Raw genomic sequence first — 16,609 nt, forward strand, 5'->3', positions numbered from 1 at the left:
TGTGAATGTTTGTAAATCTTTATTTGCTCTCTAGCTGCCATTCCTTAAAAAAGGATGGCAAAATACAAATGTGGCTTTTGCTGTGTATGTCTATGCATATCTATGGAAATTAATGGTTTTGGAAAGCTGTAATTTTACTGTATTAACTATCTAAACATATTTGCAGTTTCTACACCTCAATAATAGCATAGTTCGAGTAGAATCAACTGCAGGGACACACATAAATATGATCACATAAAAAGTGGATTCAGTCATTATTGGTAATGCGTATCATAGCAGGCTTGGCTGCCTTGATTGGACAGTCTTGAAAACGTTTTGACAGCTTAATTTATGCTGTCATTTCTGAGAGTGGCACGCTGATTGCATAATACGACATAAACAATTAAGTTCTTCTATGCTTTCAGCTCCAGCAGAGAGGCCTTGGTTTCGAGAACAGCGTGCACAATGAAGTTCCGTATATGCTGTCAGCCAAACCACAGTGCTTTCACTCACTGTATGCACATCTTTGTCAGCTCTGAATGCCCTATATGAGACAAGTGGTGTGGATGAATAAAGGGAGGTCACTGAACGTAGTCACAGTGACAAGAGCACAGCAGATTGTGGTGTTTGGATTCGTCCAACCACCTTCATGAGGACCGGTTTGAGTTTTGGATCATTGGAGTGAAAACTGAGGACATTTTGGGTCATCGTCACTTTTTCACACCCCTTCGAAGGGCTGTTTAAGAAAAGGGTGAAGGTTAGAGTGAGGAGTGAGGGACTGCATTATGTTAAAGATGGTCCTTATGAACAGAAGCATAAAAACGTGTGCAGGATATAAATCAAGCCTGTCACGTTGAAGCTGCCTCAGTGAAAGACTTGTCATATTTTGACATTCAATTAAGCTCAGACAACGTGATAAATAATTCTAAAAATGTGTCTTGTAAGAGCTTTGCAGCATACTTCCAAACAGTATATGGTTGTGTAAATGTAAGCTTTCTGGTACAATTATTTTTGGAATCTGACGAAGAAATATGTAATACCTACTGATATTTTATTTTTTTAAATGGACATGGCACAATGAGCAGTTTGTGACCTTTAAATTTTATTGTTTTAAATATGCTACCAATGTTATATGTACGTACATTTCTTGGTTAAGATTTTGCATTTAAAGAATGCAAAGCAGGGGCTTCATAAAGTGCTACCCAGGTAAGAGGAACGTTCTCACAATGCTGGTAAACGTTACCTACAAGGTAAATAAATAATTTAGTCAAGTGTCCAAAGAATATTTTAGGAATATTTTCAGTTGTAATAATGTTCCTATAAAGTTAATATAATGTTTTCATGTCAACATTCAAAAGATGTCAGAAGCACAGGTTATACCCTGTAATGACAAGGAAGGAACATTCTCAAAGGAACATTGAAAAAGTGTTTTCCAGATGTTATCAAGGACTCAGATGATTTCTATAAGACACTCCTGTAATGTGACGTATTAACAAAGGTGGAACATTCTGCCTCCAATGTTCTGAGGATGTTTTCAGGATGTTGTTGAAGGCAGACATTATAGAACATTCTTCTATAAAACATTTCCGCAATGTTCCATGACAACATAGGAAGAAACCAACATTCAAAAACTGATTTCCAGATGTCATCAAGGCCTCAGATGACAGAATGTTTTCATAATGGTAGAAAATGTTGCCTTCTTGTTGAGGGTCGTTCCTGTGCTGCAATATTTTTACAAAGGTGGAACATTATAGCTGCAATGTTCTGAGAATGTTTTAGCTGAGGGAAAAAAAATTATCCAGTCTATCAAATGTTCCCACAATGTTGCATGATAACAAATGTTACATGTTAGCAAAGGAAGAACATTCTCAGTGCAACATTCAGTTTGAGAACATTAGGGCACAACAGTCTAACGATATTCTCACCAACAAACAACAGTCTGGGAACTAAAAGAAAACTTCCCACTGAAAATATTAATATAAATTTCTCAGAATGTTATTGGAATATAAAAAATAATTCTTGCTGGGTACTCAGCAAACCTGCATTGAATCCCAAATGAACTGAGTAATAACTGACTTCAGCAGTGATACGTGGTCATCGTTTAGGATGATATGACAAACTTGTTTGCAAACAGTAATCCAGCTACATTAACATTCATTTTTATTAGTTTTATTTGTTATCCTGGCTTTCCCTCTGCCTCTGGCTGTGTTTTTGGTTTTTATTAACTCTCGAGGGAAACATCTGGCCTTTTCAGCTGCAAATGGGTCCGATATATTCACATTGCTTTTCGGTAACTTCGTTTGCCTGCAATGGCCAAAAATAACAGAGAAAAGAGTGAAACAAAAGGATGAAATTGGAGGGTGAAAAGCCCAAACAGTGAGTTGAATGATGCCACAAAGATCCGTAAAGAGCTGAGGCACAAAAAACAGCTAACAGGAGAGTGAAAATGTCAAATAGCCATAAACAAAGAATCAGATGAAGGAAATAATGTGTTGAGTCTATCTATCTATCTATCTATCTATCTATCTATCTATCTATCTATCTATCTATCTATCTATCTATCTATCTATCTATCTATCTATCTATCTATCTATCTATCTATCTATCTATCTATCTATCTATCTATCTATCTATCCTTCTTTATTAGACTCTTTAGGGGAAAACAAATAAAACAAAGTACTGCATTAAAGCTCTCTAATTACTCATTTGAAAGCATAGCCTCTCACAATTTACAGGCCAAATACGAATAAAATGGAGGGCAGAAAATGTCTGGCATAACATCAGCCACAAGTGCAAACATCGCATCCATCTTGGGCACTTTGAGACAGCTGGTATAACTAATGTGTGCGTGCGTGCGTGCGTGCGTGCGTGCGTGCGTGCGTGCGTGCGTGCGTGCGTGCGTGCGTGCGTGCGTGCGTGCGTGTGTGTGTGCGCCTTATATTGTGCATTAGTAAATGTTTTTGTGTGAGCGTGTGTCTGTGTAGGAGTGTATCAACTAAGTGTTGGATTCGGTGCAAGTGTGCGCTTACAGGATGTGTCCATTTGTCTGTCTCGTCGTAAATGTCTTAGTGAGATTGTGTGTGTATGAATCACCCAGTAAAACTAATGCATGCTGGCACTGGGTAAATGCGTGAGGGGTGGGGTGGAAAGCTGCATCAGCATTTACATCACTGTAACTGTCCCTGTAAGGAGGCTGCGTCTCACACAAACATTTAAAATTCCATTAGTGTGAGGACCCTGACCCAAATATTAACCTAAATCTGACTTTTATCTTTACATCAAGCAGTTTCTGGGTGTGTTTTGCACCTCTAACAGTGCAATATTAAGTCCCCAACATCTATGGAAACAGTACAACCATGGATAGATGTAGAAACAACTCAAAAATGCATTTTGTGCAGAAAAATAAAAGTTAAAGTAAAATTTCACCAATCATAAAGAAAAACAGACAGAAAATGTTAAATTTCTTGGATTATTCATTTTTGCAAAAATAATTAAAATGGAAAAATCGCCATTAACAAACGGTTTACATTATGAAAAAATCTGAAATCAATATTTATAACATTTTTCCAAGTGCCCATAGGTGTTACTAATATGGAAAACAATTGCAATCATACATACATATTGATATTTTACACTTACACTAAAAATCTTTCATTTTCATTTTTCATTTTAAGCAGAAAAATCCTTCAGTTTTGGTGATGGAACTGTGGAAAGTACAGAACTTTTAGATTTATACAGAATCTTGTCAATCTAAATGGTTTATTCATGGTGATTTTTAAAAATGAGACACGTAGAATAACAGGATTTTGCTAAAATATTACCACTTTAAGGTTAGATATGGTTGATGGTTGAACAGCAAGATCTGGAACCGTCGGAAAATTGAAAATCCAAGGTTCTTTCTGTTTTTATAGTTTCTGGCTTGGATTCTGATTCTCAGAGGGTTAAAGGGAAACTCCATGGATGCTACAGATGGTGGGGAGCATATATGAAAGAACAATAGTGGGAAAAAAGGATTTCTGTTGTGGTGTGAGAGAGTGCTACAAGAAATATGAGTAATTTCCTGAAGTGTTGTCACTTGAGGCAGTTTTGTCATTAACTGGGACTTAAAAGTCTGAAAAAGAGGAAACTTGTGGGTGTAGAGCCGGAAAGAAATGAACTTATTAGACCTCTGTATCCTCATCTCTGCTTGAGGCTGGTGACTTGAACCTACATTAGATGCTACTCGCAAAACACAGCCTAATCTGTGACTGAACTGTCGGCACGTAGGTGGCAATGTAGGTGGAAGATTTAACAAAGTGCAAAAATGCATGGAAACAAAAAGATAGCTCTGGCTTTGCTGTGCTATTTTTGTTTAATTGTCCATCGCGCTGAAGGGTCAGAGGACTGCAATGCTAAATCGTAGCACTCTTTTAACCCCAAGTCTTCACAGATCTGCTGTTTATTTTTTAATTTATCTTTTAATATCCAACACCACAAATGAAAATCCACTCACTTACATAAGGGGTCAGAAATTACTAAGAAAGGTCAATGTACCTAAAAACCTGAACTTTTAAGGACAGACATATCTACATGCAACTAGTAAGTAGGAAAAAGGGAACTTGTATGAACTTCTACCCTTAAAAACAGCCATTAAACAGACAAAGCCATGATACCATCATTACTCAAAAGGTCCACTGGTGCTCACAAGGATGGAAGGGCAACAACACACATATATATAAATGCCTGAAGCCACACACACACTCATTTTGCTTGGCTTTCACTGCAAAGGGCTCACAGATGACACCGACTGTAGTCTATCCTGTTACTCATTCTAATGTCTTTTTTCTGTTCATTACTCATTCTGCTCTCTGCTGCCACCGTCTTCGGACTGCTGTCCTCTTTCCAAACTCGATGCCACGGCTCCCCTGAGCCTGTTTAAGGATGGACTTTTTATCTAGTGTGGCCAATCAATGCTTCTTTCAAGTGATTTGGAATAGGTTGTGTAAGGCACTCCGAACTGGCTGATGTTCTAGATGTGGGCGGAATTAAAACAGAACTGCGAGGAAGAGGCCTCAATCTCTTTATCGCGTGACCCGTGTATCATTTGTCACAAAGATAATGAGCAGTGGCACATGTTTTTACATAATCACAGCAGCTGTTGTCCTAATTTGCAAATTTTGTCAGGTTGTGTTGAATAGTAACTTATGAAGCGCTTTCATATTTTAAAACTTCTCCTGAACTTTAATAGTTTTGGATCAGTGTTTTTCCAACCAAGAGTCTAACTGGGCAGCCATGTGCCAGCATTAGCTTGGCAGCATGTCTTTTTTTGTTTGTCATATTTGTGTGGTATTTCTGTACACGTCTGTGTAGATTCTCGGTCATCCAGGTTACAGTGATCCAAAGAGCTTCATTAGGAGGCGACTGGAGTTCTCTTTTTGGTTCTTGAAAACATTTCACCTCTCATTCTGTGAAATCCCTAAAACTGAATAATCAGCATACCAAAGAAGAGCTAAGTTGCCAGCTCCAAACCAGCCACAAATCACATTCCATGAATTTAAAAAAGCCTCATTTTATTGATGTAAGTGGTGTAATACTGATTTTGCGACCAGTTCCCAACCTGTAAATACTGTTTACGTCAAGCGCCATCAACTCACCTTTTGATATGCTTTAGTAGGAAAAGCACAGGTATGAATATGAAAATGAATGACTGAATTCTATCTGTCTCCTTCAGTTTCACGGTTCTGGTGTGTGCATGTTGGTTCACTGTACATTGCCATGGTTTACTGTTGTGCTTAAATAGACCAGACCCAAAGTTATTGATATCAGTAACCTCTCTTCTTTTCAACGTCAGGTGAATAAAGGTTGATAATCACAAAGTGCCTGAAAAGATTAAACAAATATAGATATCTCATGTCAACCAAAGTTTAGGTAATTAAACCCAAACAGCAGGTCATGGACAGAAGTTTAATCAGCCAAACCAACTAAAAAAGCACCTGTATAAGTGTGAAGACCTTAGTTATTCAATAAGCTTTGTCTGAGATAAAAGTATTTTGTGTTGTTTGACGTAGTATTCTCTACATTAAGCTTTATATCAAGCTATATGGGTTGTTCTGATCAAACTTTTTGCTCGTCGATCTGATCCAAGTCATTTAGTATTTAGTACCTTCTGAGACCTGATTCCATTTTTCTTGAAACTACACACAGTACTGTAGGCAAGTACTTGCTTGTGCCACCTCTTACAGTTTAATACTATAGTGGCCAGAAAAGGCTGGCAGTTACATATTTCAAAGCAGAGAGCATTGTGGGGGCTTAGTTAGTAAAGGGGCAACGTGATAGCACCTTCTGTGATGTTTCAATGACTTCCAGCCAGCTCAAGTCCCATGAAGCAAAGATCAACTACAATAGCAGTCCTATATCTATGTGGCACATGCAACAACCATCTTTGTGTGTCTGTGACTTAAAATGGCAGCATCGGTACATGATTAAAGTGAAGTGTGCTTAATATATATTACAAATCAGCCAATTATTGTTTAGTAATGCTGCATTTACTATTACCTATTGTGTGCAGATCTAAATAAAGGATCATGCTTAGGTTTGTACCAATCTGTTGAGGACAAATTGTTTGAGCGAAGACCGAGAGAAGACATTTATGTTCAACTGGAAGAGTCGTATCTACTCTAAATGGAGAAGGACATCATCAACACCACTTACCAATTATAACACCATCTGGAGACCTGTCGTCGGAACATTTTACCAAGAAGTCCAGGAGCCTTTTCCTGAAGCTCTTAGGGTTACCATAATCTGGATGACTATGAATCAACACAGACTAGATCAAGCCATACCTATAGAGTCATAAAACTACTGTATCAAAGTATAAGTCATTTTCCCATCACATCAGTTTTGTTATTTTGCTGTAAAACAAATTCCTCTTTGATACCCAGACAGCCATGGTGCTCACATCTTCAACTAAAGAGTCTTAAGTCAAAAGTCTGTTTTGAAAGAATCAACCATTGGAGATGATACCTTGTAAACTTCTTATTTCATTTCTTTTTATTATGATGGAATCAATAAATATGTTTAACTCAGACTGCAGGTTTGAAGGTGGGAGATTTCTTCCACTGTATTTGCTGTTTTCATCAGAAAATCACTGTCTGTTCTCAGTTGTAGAATCGACTAAATTGAAAACGAACAAAACTTCCAACCTCGGTTGAAACGCTCTGTCTTAGCCAAGCTCGCCCTCTCTCACTTCCTGTCACTCTCTCAGATCTCCTCTTCTCTTACTCTTTTCTAATTTTCTCCTATTGTTCCCGGGAAATTAGAATATGCAAAATAGGACTGCGGCAGCAGAGTAGCCATGTGCCACAATCGCACACAGTGAGAATATTACTCCTTGTTGCCATGCTCTGGCTAATTAGCCTGATTTGATTGTTAATGCACTGCCAATTAGAGGTGGCAGGCGTCACTATGGCTCCGCTTGACAGCCCTCATTTAGAGGTGAGCGAGCGGCTCGGGCGAGATGAGCTCTGGCTGAGAGCAGGCAGGCTGTTACACAGACCGTCTGAGTCGGTTAGTGCTTACAGGGTGTCTGTGTGTGTGTGTGTGTGTGTGTGTGTGTGTGTGTGTGTGTGTGTGTGTGTGTGTGTGTGCACTGATCAAAAGTATCTCCGACTGTCTGTCCTTTTGTGTGCACTTGTGTGTCCTAATGTACTTCCATGTGTGTGATTTGTTTTAGCCTGTCGGTATCTGTTACTGTGTTTTTGTGCTTTTCTTGCGTATTTCTAGTCGTGTGTGTGCACGTGTGTGTTTCACGCTGTAGCATCTGAATCTGCAAGCAGTAAACACACACTGATAGCAGGGAATACAGGAGTTCGACATGCATGTCATTCCAGACTGTAATGCACTTACTGCATGTGAGGCGCTGTGCTTCCTCCTTTGCATGCTCTGTGGCTTTTAGATGCTTTCTCACGTTGTCTGTCTCCTTCTATACGATCAGCTTCCCCTGTGTGATTTTCAGCCATGCAAAGATAAAAATGCACGTGTTGTCTGTGCAGTTTCATGTATTATGGATCAACTCTGTACTTTTAGCTGGTGGCACTTTTGGGCACCGTTTCTAAAATAGGAGTGTGGACGTGTAAGAAACAAATTCCACCCTGTGGTTCAATATTATATCATCCGTCTGTGAAGCTCAGTGGGTTCTTGGGTTTATGTTGCTACTCTCTGAAATATTGGTGCCCACTTTCCACTGAACTAACTCATGTTCTTCTGTTTTGCATTTCCTACACATTGTCAAGCGATGTTCGGCAACCATCTGGAACATGATTGGATTTTCGCGTGTACCGTAAATACAAAGATCAACAGTGGCAGCGTATTAAAAGCAAGCTCTGGCACTCAGAAATACAGAGAAGGCACTGGCATTGCAAGAATTTGTGTCAAATATTTTCAAACACCAGAGAAGACCCTGCTTTTCATTTTACTGCAAACACACAAAAAAAGATTTAAAAATCCTCCCACTTAAACTTCACTCTAGCTGCACTACATACACTTTGTAATTATCCATGAAAATACTAATAATAATGTCACACTGAGCAACAAAATTGGCCCAGAAAGTAACAGTTAATTATTAAAAACTGATAACTCTTTGTGTTTTAGGCCATATTTGGATTAACATAAGGTGCACCTAGGTACAATGGACTGTAGCAAAGAAAGAGTTGGAATTTCTAATTCCTACACCTGATATGGATGTAAATACCCTTAAATTAAAGCTGAAAGTCTGCGCTTTAAGCCCATCTTGATTATTTCAGTTCATATCTGTTGTGGTGGTGTACAGAGCAGAAATGCTGAAATTGTGTCAATGTCCAAATACCTATGGACCCGAATGTGAATGAAAGTTTCTCAGTTTCTTTGTCACCCTGTCACTCATTGTTTTACAGCTGGGATTTGACAGCTCCTCAAAAGTTGAACTATTTGACAGCGCTCCCTGCTCATGCTTTAGAGCTACAACTCTCACTTTGCTCCATTTGCACACATTTTTTAAATCAGAATTGCTATTCTGAAACATACTTTTCAGTCTCATATAGTCACTTGTGCAGACCATAAAAGAAATGTCTTATTCTTTTGAACACATAGAAAATTCTTTGACACATTCATGCAAATAAAAGTACAATTACCCACCGTTTCCTACATTACCAGGTGCATATGTCATGGTGATCAGAATGTATCATATTGCTTTTCTGCTGAATAGTTGTACCTTCAAGAAACCTGCAGGCATCACCTCACTACAGAAGTTATCGCATGCAAAGTGGTTGAACCAGTTGTCATAATCTGTCAGGCATATTTTCTATGTGGTTCTGTTGGACGTCTTTTTGTAAGTGTATGTGTGACATGACAATGTTACTGTGATAGAAAAAGAAAATGACAAGCCCCTCAGGCAGAGATATACATGCAGATACGTATGGCGAATGCGGTCTTTATACACCTCCTGATGTTTCCAGTCTGTTGGGCCACAGATTCTCTTCTACATCATAACGAATATCTTACCTTCCAAAGCAGCGCAGAGAGATTCTTTTGGAGTCTTTTCCAGCCTCTGAAGGCTGTGATGTATTTTGTCCTTTGTGCCATGCAGTGCTGTAAAACAGTCTCGTCTTTTTCTTTTCAGTATTGCTTTGGTATGAAAAAAGCCATCATATACATCGTATATTGTACAAATAACAAGTCAAAGCAAAGAGACATACATTGTAGAATTGTAGTAATTGTGGGCTGACTGATTTACTGATTATCAGTATTTTATTTTTTACTGATTTACGGTAATAAATACATTTAAAAATGGCGCTACTTTGGCTCTGAAACTTTATCTACCTGTGGTCGCTCTGTCTTCTGGAGTGATTTGATTGGTTATAAGTCGCGAATAAAACTCCTTTAACTTAATATCTGTAAACAAAACAAAAACGTATCAACAAAGTTTTCTGTTAGTTTGTGTTCTTCTAAGTTTAACTCCAAGATTTTAAATACTTTCATTTAGTGCAAATGAATATCTACTCCAAATGTCTCACTAATAATCATTATCAGCCTTAAAAACCCACAAAACTCCCCTCTATACTCGACGACACTTAGTACAGTCTGGTTCCCCCTTCTATAAATCTCCTTGGAATCGTCCACTTCCTGTTTGTCAAAGTGGCCTTCTACCTGGACAGGTTTTGTTGGAGCTCATGCAACAAACATTTTGGGTAACTGCATTTTAATATGGATGGATGACACTGAATTAGAGTCTGTTTTAATGAGACTGAGTTCAGATGCGTAGCTCTGTCATTAAATAGTAAGTTATTTCTCAGAATTCACAGAGAAAAGTCTGAAATGTTTGCTAGGTTAGCATCCCACATGTTCTTTGGCTCAGCTAAAGCTAACTCTCGCCAACTTCTGGATCTCTTGAGTTGCTTGTTGTTAAATTATCTTGCTAGAGGTGCTGAAGCTCAGAAAGTCTGAGATGTTTGCTCAAAATAAGCTCATTCTCAAGTCTTATCTGAACTCTTTTGTTTGAACTTTCCCTAAACTTAGGAGTTAATGACAGAGCAGCACATCCAGACTCAGTCTCATTTATGTAGAGATTAAACTTCAGTGTCATTTATTGATGTTAAAGTGCAGTTTTTCAAATGTTTGTTGCACATGCTCCCGACCAAACCAGTCCAGGTGGAAGACGATGTGAAGAGAAAGCTCCAGAGGATGAATATCACACATTTACATTGGAAATTAATGTCCTTTAATTAGACATTGTCATGCAAAAGTTGGATTTCCCTTTAATGATGTTCAAATCTTTGTTGAGTGTTTTGTTGATGTTGGTTTCTAAAAGTTTTCTGACACTCGGCCCCAAAGATTAAAACCTTTTACGGCTCACAAGCTGCAACAATTCGCACATTATCAACTATCTTTCTGACTAAATTAAGATAAAAAGTGAAAACTGCCTGATTCCTGCATCATGAATGTAAATCCTCTTGGTTTTTATGACAGTAAACTGAATATATTTGGGTTTGATATTTTATAAACCAGAACAAGAAATGAATTACTGGAGAAAACAATTAACAGATTAATGGACAAAGAAAATGTGTTTTTCAACATATACAGCTGAATTACTCCAACATTACAAGACACATACAATTTTAATTCAATGTTATTTATATAACGCCAATTACAGGTCAAATTGTCACAAGACGCTTTATTTTTATATTTTTTTGTCATATTTAAAATATGACAAAGTAAGGAATTTAAACCTCTTGACTAATCCAATTTATTACTTGGTTTTTAAGAGACTAATGAACAACTAAAATAACTTTCTCCACTAAAACTAATTAACATGAGGTCAAATAGAAGGAACAGTTTTAAATACTGCAGTCCCACGACGACAAGAATAAAGTTTGTCAACAAAAACTAAAGCTGCTGGTGGATTCCATTAAAGTCCTAATAAATGATAATAAAGTGTGATACTAAAGGTTTGTGGTACTAAACATGTCAAAGTAAAGATATCAAGTTGAACATCTGGATGGAGGTTGATAAAAGTTGACCTTCTTTCATTTCTCTGGAGCCGACTCCATGGATTTTATAGATGGTGGTTAAAGACCTGCTCTTCTAGTCGTCTTCCTTCTAGTCGCTGTAAAAAGTCCGTCCATCCTGACTGACTTCAACACCTCTTCATGACAACTTGTTCTGCCTCCGACCTCGTGGAAACTCCAGAAACTCGGGAAAACCTGTCGAGACTCAGATTTTCGAAAAACTCGTCGGGCGGGGGAAGGTGTGGTGGGCGGTGGGGGGAGGTGGGGGAGTAGAGGGGGGAGGCCGCCACCCACCTCCACGCCTACTCTCCGCCCTGACTCCACCCAGACTCCGCCTTGGCTCTGCCCACGTGGTCACTTCAGAAACTACGATGCCAAAGGGACGACGAATTTATTTCTTTTCATCTGATCTGTAGCTCAGTGAGTTAAGGATTTGCCTATGGAGCTGCAGGTCGCTGGTTCAAGACCAGACACTTCTTAAAGTTTTTGAAAATCCTGACAAAGACAAAGAAAGAAAAAGGCCGGTGGTGGGTCTTGAACCTGCGACCTTCCAGTTGGTAGTCTGTCTGCTTTTCCCCTGAGCTACTCGCTCAGATACTAATTCTTCTTTTTTTTGCGCATTTATCATCTATTTTTTGTCGTTTTCGAGTTTTTTTTTAACTTGAGTCTCGACTCGACCGTTTTTCTCAGGAGGTTGGACTTCAGCCTTTGTGCTGGAGGGTGGAACCCTCAGTTCCAAGACTTTCCAAAGCTTCCACACCTCCCAAGTCCTCAGGACCTGAGCTTTCACACAGTCTGAGGGCTGAAATTTTCTAAGTCCCACAGTAGATCTCTGTTAGTTTGAACCTTCAGACAGTCTGAGGACTGAAATTTTAAAAGTTTCTCAGTACTTCTCTGTTAGTTTGAACCTTTCGACAGTATGAGGGCTGAAATCCTAAAAGTTCTTGAGCAGTTCTCTGTGAGTTTGAACCTTTAGACAGTCTGAGGACTGAAGTTTTAAAAGTTTCTCAGTATTTTTCTGTTAGTTTGAACTTTCTGGTGAACAGAAGCCTTACAAGCTTGTGACCATGAGTCTTTATTTCACATTTAGACCATCCGAGTTCTTCTCAGACCTTCACCTGTGGGTTTTTAAGAAATCCTCAACAAACTTTGATTCTCTTCACTGAACAGTAAAGTTTGTGGACATCAGAAGGTAACATTAGTTTGATAAATGCCTTCAACTACTAGTAGACTTTATCTGGAAAGCAGTTTTCTGAAATGAGTTCTTCACAAATCTGTCCACAATTAAACCAAGAACATAGAAAGAGGAAATGTTTGAAGAAACAACTTGATGTTTTCATTTCAGACTAGAAATAGCTTTAAGACTTTTACCTGTTTTTGCTCTTTTTCATTGTTTTATTGTCTCTTCTGTTTAACTTGATCTTTTAAAGTTTAACTGGTGTCTTTTGAAATGTTTTGTCTTTAGTTTGATTCTTCTTAAATGTTTAGTTTTACTCTTTGCTCACCTTTTCTTTTTTTCTAATGTCTGATTTGATTTCGAAATGTTTTGTCTTTTTAATGTTTAATTGTTGTTTTTTCAAATGTTTTATCGGCTTGTTTGAGAAAATTCCTTTTCTTTCCCAATTGTAATTTTTCGATTAAATCTTTAAGGTTTTTCTTTTTAAATGTTTTACCACCTTTAATGTTTAATTTTCTTTATAAATGCTTCATTGTATTTTCTGCTTAATTCCTATTTAAAGTTTTATTGTCTTTAAGATTTAATTTTCTAATTAAACATTTCATTTTTTAATTAAATGTTTAGTATTTTTTACATGTTTAATATTCTTCTTGTTTAATTGTATTTTTTAAATGTTGAATTATCTGAAATATTTCATCTGTAATCTTCAATATTTTTTTAAAAAAGATTTTTAATTTCATAATTACCTGTTTTGTATCTTCTATTTAATTATCTAATTAAATATTTTGTTTGTTTAATATAATTTAATTGTAATTAATGTTTAATTTTCTGTTTAATTTTTATTGTATTAAATGTTTTTTCCTTTCATTTGTTTTTTTGAAAGTAGTTTCTTTCTTTAATCTTTTTTTCTGTCAAGATTTTAACCCCAACCTTAAAAATAAAACAAACCCTTAAATCACAATGAAAATACTTCTGTTGTCACAATCATGAGTTAGTCAATTATTCACTTTATCAATTCAACTTTATTTGGTTAGCACCTTTCACACAGATTACAAAACTAAACAAGCAAGGAGAAAAAACTATGCTAAAACTATGATTAAAACACGAAAAAAAAAAAGATTTAACATGGTAATAAAATATGTTGTGTCCAGGGGATGGAGGGAGTTTATTGAAGTCTTCTTGGGCTCACATGGGAAATCATTTAAAATATAAACTTGATATTCAGTCTAAGGAAACTGCAGAGCGACAGAAGAACCAACAATATCTCCTGTTTTCTCCTTTAATGAGTCGACTCTTCTTGTGCTTTCAGACCAAAGAACTACAGACTCTTCACAACCTGCTCAAACTCTTGGTACAGGACCTCACCACACGGGTCAAGAAGGTTTCCTTCTCATTTCTACTCTGAAGCTCACCTTCTCCTGCTCAAACTGCTGACAAATGTTTCTGCTGCTCTAAAGTCTGGTCTCCAGAACGTCCTAAAAACTCTCAAAGTTTCTTCTGCTGCAGGTTGCTTTGTAGAACTGTTCCAGAAAACCTCACTAAACCACATGGAGGAGCCTCAAGATAGTCGTCCAAATGAAACCATACAAAAACCAAACTAGCACAACCCAAACACTAAAGTCTCCTGCAGCCTACCAGAGAACCTCTGAGAACAGAGAATAAGGACAGGAACTCTTACCTTCTGGACAACCAACGTTGGTTCTCAAACAAGAATACAGAATGTGTCTGACCAAAAACCTCTGAAGACTCACTACACCCAAGATAAAGACACAGCTCAGCTGCACCAAATCCACTAATCACTGCACACATTAGCACCATGTGCTAACTGTGGCTAAAGAACCACATCTACCAAGACAACTATCCAGTGCAAAGCTATAAAACACACCAAGAAACACATTAAAGATGATTTTACTGCTGGAAGCTGCAAGCCAACGCCTAAAGAACAAACTGAAGCAACGGAGCCAAACCCGGTTCACTGGTGAAGAGAATCAGAGGAAATGTTTGTCTGCAGCCACATAAAGCAGGGAGACACTGAGCTGCTCAGGTGTTCCTGATAACACCAAGCTGCTCAGGTGTTCCTGATAACACCAAGCAGCCACCTGGACAGCCAATAGGAACACAGCTTACTGGAAGTCCAGAGGGCTGGGTTAGGGAAGGAAATTTAGTTTAAAGTTGAGGCAGAAAGTTAATAAACAAAGTTGAAAACCACCTTCTGATACCTGAAATCTCTGAGTTTTCACACAAAGAACACCTGAACATGTCAAACGGGTTCCATAGTAGAACCCTCATTGTAAAAACGTCATAGTATGGTGTGTTGCTCAAAAAACATTAGGACCCGGCTGTCAGGGACAAACATGTAAGAAACATGAGAACAGAGAGAATCCAACCAGTAGGTCACAGTTTATCATCCCCCAGTCATCTCCTGAAGTCCATATGGTGAGAGACATCAGTATCTGGTTGTTCATTTACCAGAGGATGCTTATAATCATGCTGATGTGGTCTGTACTCTACAGTATTTTAGTGACTCAATAAATGCCTAAGTTGTTTTTTTTTAAATTCTTTTTAGTTTTTAATAAACATTTAACAGCCTATATGTAATCAATAAATGGCCTTTGCCTATCTTAAGAAAAATTCACTCAGAACTCTGATATGTTAACAGTACTAAATAAATCAATAAATACACGCATACACACAAAAATAAGTTCATACATTAACTGTGTTAAGATAAGATTCAGATTTTTAAAAAAGTTGTTTATGTTTTTGCAGAATCCAGTATTGCTCACTGGTTGGTCATTACATTTTGTTAGTTTGATTTCACTGTTTAAAATGATGCCACCTTTTTTCAGACAGAACCTGTGATAATAAAACGATACAAAATTTTTAGTTCCGTGTTAATAAAGCACTTAAAGTTTTAAGTATGGCCAAATGCTTTTTTCAAAATTAAATATATCACTCCTTAGGTGGTAGTGGCCCCAAGTTCAGTAAAGTTGGAAAGATATTCACAGATTCAGACTTCCAGCATCAATAACTCATTAGATATAGGTTGTCAAAACATAAACGATGCCTCTTTCCCATTGTTGCAAGGCAGACAATGTGCTACAAGCCCAGTTTTATCAAAAGTAGCTGTCTTTCAAGCTACAGGAATAACATTGGTGTCTATGGAGTGAACAGGGTCCGTCTGCAATTTGCAAAACCGCTGCAACAGTAAAGAGAGACAAATATTCAATAACTTCACTCTTATACATTGTAGTGTCACTAAAATCACTGCAGCCTTCAACTGGCTCCTGTTGACAAAGTGTTTTAACAGAAATGTAAATGCTGTCATTTGATTCTTTTAATGAACCATGTAACTTGAATGGATGTGATGCTGGTGTGACCACAGTGCACACGTCTGATGTTGCTCACAGTGGTCCAAGGGACGCTCAGGGAGTTTGTGTGTTTGCTCACACTCATGAAAAATTACAGGGAACATTGGTGGGGTTAATATATAATTGAGGGTCTTTTGAAGTCCATGGGATACATCTTGCATACATTTTTATTAAAAGTCAAAAAAATAATGTTTTTTATGTTCATTATGATCATGTCTTTACAAATTCCATAATTATTTATTATGGAAACAATCACTTAGCAATAAAAAAATCACTGGATATCAACATTTCAATTAAATAACCGTCCCAATTTAATAACAACCACCTTCTAATTAGCTAAACAATAATAAAATGAGCTTATTCCAAAAAATCTTTGATTGTGTTCTCTTTATTAAGTCGAGATAATCATGACAGATATTTCTTTTTTGGCAATATATAAAATTTTATATGGAAATAACAAATTGTATCTGTGTCCGTGAAATCACTTTCAACTAAGTTACCCATTACAAAAACACCTCTTAAGGAAGTGTGTTAATTCCAGATCACATGACCTGCTCCACATGATG

General features: G+C 37.4%; 1 long non-coding RNA gene across 2 annotated transcripts in view; it reads left to right on the top strand.

The window, feature by feature from the left end:
• LOC129350430 (uncharacterized) overlaps positions 1 to 16,352 on the top strand; it is a 33,354-nt gene extending 17,002 nt beyond the window's left edge. For both annotated transcript variants that reach the window (XR_008603821.1, XR_008603819.1), the window contains exon 3: positions 13,985 to 16,352. This is a non-coding gene — a long non-coding RNA (uncharacterized LOC129350430). The remainder of the gene's footprint in view (positions 1 to 13,984) is intronic.
• The last annotated feature ends 257 nt before the right edge of the window (positions 16,353 to 16,609 follow it).

This window comes from Amphiprion ocellaris, chromosome 14 (genome assembly GCF_022539595.1).
Source record: "Amphiprion ocellaris isolate individual 3 ecotype Okinawa chromosome 14, ASM2253959v1, whole genome shotgun sequence".
Classification (NCBI taxonomy): Eukaryota; Metazoa; Chordata; class Actinopteri; family Pomacentridae; genus Amphiprion; species Amphiprion ocellaris.